This window comes from Rana temporaria, chromosome 9 (assembly GCF_905171775.1).
Source record: "Rana temporaria chromosome 9, aRanTem1.1, whole genome shotgun sequence".
Classification (NCBI taxonomy): domain Eukaryota; kingdom Metazoa; phylum Chordata; class Amphibia; order Anura; family Ranidae; genus Rana; species Rana temporaria.
The window spans coordinates 172,307,042-172,309,541 of record NC_053497.1 but is presented as its reverse complement, the minus strand read 5'-3'; the positions used below and the strand labels follow the sequence as shown (position 1 = coordinate 172,309,541).

The following is a 2,500-nucleotide window of genomic DNA, read 5'->3' as shown; positions in this document are numbered from 1 at the left end:
GGATAGAAATCACGTACCGTGCCGGGGAGGATAAAAATCCCGTACCGTGCCGGGGAGGATAAAAATCCCGTACCGTGCCGGATAAAAATCCCGTACCGTGCCGGGAGGATATTAAAAAAAAAAATGCCCTAAGCCAACCGCATACACGCTGCCCCTCGTGTAAACGCAGTACGTGCCCGTCTGTCCGCGACGGCGGCGACCCCCTCCCCAAGTAGACTGGGACCAGCAATAAAAAAAATCACAGCGGAACGCCCGTATAAAATAAAAGCAGCTTACTTTGGTAAGTAAACAAAAGAGCGATTGAAGCGGTCGGAAAACGAGCCGACGCGTCACAGGACCGGCCAACCCCCCAAAAAAAACAAATAAAAAGAAAAAAAAGGAAAAAAAGAAAATGAGATGTTGGCTACAGAAGACGGCCAATGGAATGAGTCACCGCCTGGATCCTTCCAAACCCCCCCCCCCCCCCCCCAGAAAGCCGGCCACACACTGAACTATCTGATCGTACAATCTGCTATATCTATGCAATTCTATGGCCTGCCCAAAGGATCTGCGCATCTTTTTTTTTTTTATCCATCAGCCTGTTCGAGGTGCTATGGAGTTCTGGATGTTCCAGAATTCATTTTGTATATTCCCGGTACACTGGGAGATACTTCTAGATAAATACAGAGGGGGGGGGGGGGACATTGGAAGATACTTCTAGATAAATACAGAGAGGGGAAGACATTGGAAGATACTTCTAGATAAATACAGAGGGGGGGGACATTGGAAGATACTTCTAGATAAATACGGAGGAGAAGACATTGGAAGATACTTCTAGATAAATACGGAGGGGGGGGACATTGGAAGATACTTCTAGATAAATACAGAGGGGGGGGAAGACATTGGAAGATACTTCTAGGGATAAATACAGAGAGGAGAAGACATTGGAAGATACTTCTAGATAAATACAGAGGGGGGGGAAGACATTGGAAGATACTTCTAGATAAATACAGAGGGGGGGGGGGCATTGGAAGATACTTCTAGGGATAAATAGAGAGAGGGAAAGACATTGGAAGATACTTCTAGATAAATACAGAGGGGGGGGGACATTGGAAGATACATCTAGTGATAAATACAGATGGGCGATCTAGATAAATAGAGAGGACACATAAGCAGATGCTTCTGGATAAATGGATAGGAGGACGACACATTGGGAGATACTTCTAGATACACAAAGAGGATATATTGCGGAGGTACCTCTAGATAAATACAGAAAAGGAGGACAGTAGACACATCGGGAGATACTTCTAGATGGAGAGGATGACATATTGGACAATACGTCTAGATAAATACACAGAAGAGGACATATTAGGAAGTACACCTCTAGATAAATACAGAGGGGGTGGGGGGGGAGACATTGGGAGATACTTCTAGATAAATACAGAGATGTCTTTATGCCACTTCTTTGTGCACTGGTCCAAATCATTTGGTGGAGGGGGATTATGATGTGGGGTTGTTTTTCAGGGGTTGGGTTGGCCCCTTAGTTCCAGTGAAGGGAACTCTTCAGATGTCAGCACACCAAGACACTTTGGACAATTTCATGCTCCTAACTTTGTGGGAACAGTTTGGGGGACGGCCCCTTCTTGTTCCAACATGACTGCTCACCAGTGCACAAAGCAATGTCCATAAAGACATGGAGGAGCGAGTTTGGGGTGGAGGAACTTGACTGGTCTGCCCAGAGTCCTGACCTCAACACCTTTGGGGTGAATTCCTGACCTTCCAAATGCTCTTCTGGAAGAACGGTCAAACATTCCCATAGACACACTCCTAAACCTTGTGGACGGCCTTTCCAGAAGAGGTGAAACTGTTATAGCTGCAAAGGGCGGGGCCAACTCAATATTGAACCCTACAGACTAAGACTGGGATGCCATTAAAGTTCATGTGAGTAAAGGCAGGCGTCCCAATACTTTTGGAAATATAGTGTACGTCTAGATAAATACAGAGAGGAGGACACATCAGGAGATAATTCTTAATAAATACAGAAAGGAGGACACATCGGTAGACAGGTCTAGATAAATACAGAGAGAAGGACGCATTGGGAGATACTTCTAGATAAATACAGAGAGAAGGACGCATTGGGAGATACTTCTAGATAAATACCGAGAGAAGGACGCATTGGGAGATACTTCTAGATAAATACCGAGAGAAGGACACATTGGGAGATACTTCTAGATAAATACCGAGAGAAGGACGCATTGGGAGATACTTCTAGATAAATACCGAGAGAAGGACGCATTGGGAGATACTTCTAGATAAATACCGAGAGAAGGACGCATTGGGAGATACTTCTAGATAAATACCGAGAGAAGGACACATTGGGAGATACTTCTAGATAAATACAGAGAGAAGGACGCATTGGGAGATACTTCTAGATAAAATACAGAGACGAGGACACATCGGGAGATACTTCTAGACAAATGCAGATAGAGGACACATCGGGAGATACTTCTAGATAAATACA

The 2,500-nt window shown here is 44.8% G+C and overlaps 1 protein-coding gene across 4 annotated transcripts in view; it reads right to left on the bottom strand.

Annotated features, from left to right (window-relative positions):
* BCORL1 (BCL6 corepressor like 1) overlaps window positions 1–2,500 on the bottom strand; it is a 125,011-nt gene that overhangs the window by 113,361 nt on the left and 9,150 nt on the right. The gene's annotated exons all lie outside the window — the stretch shown is intronic.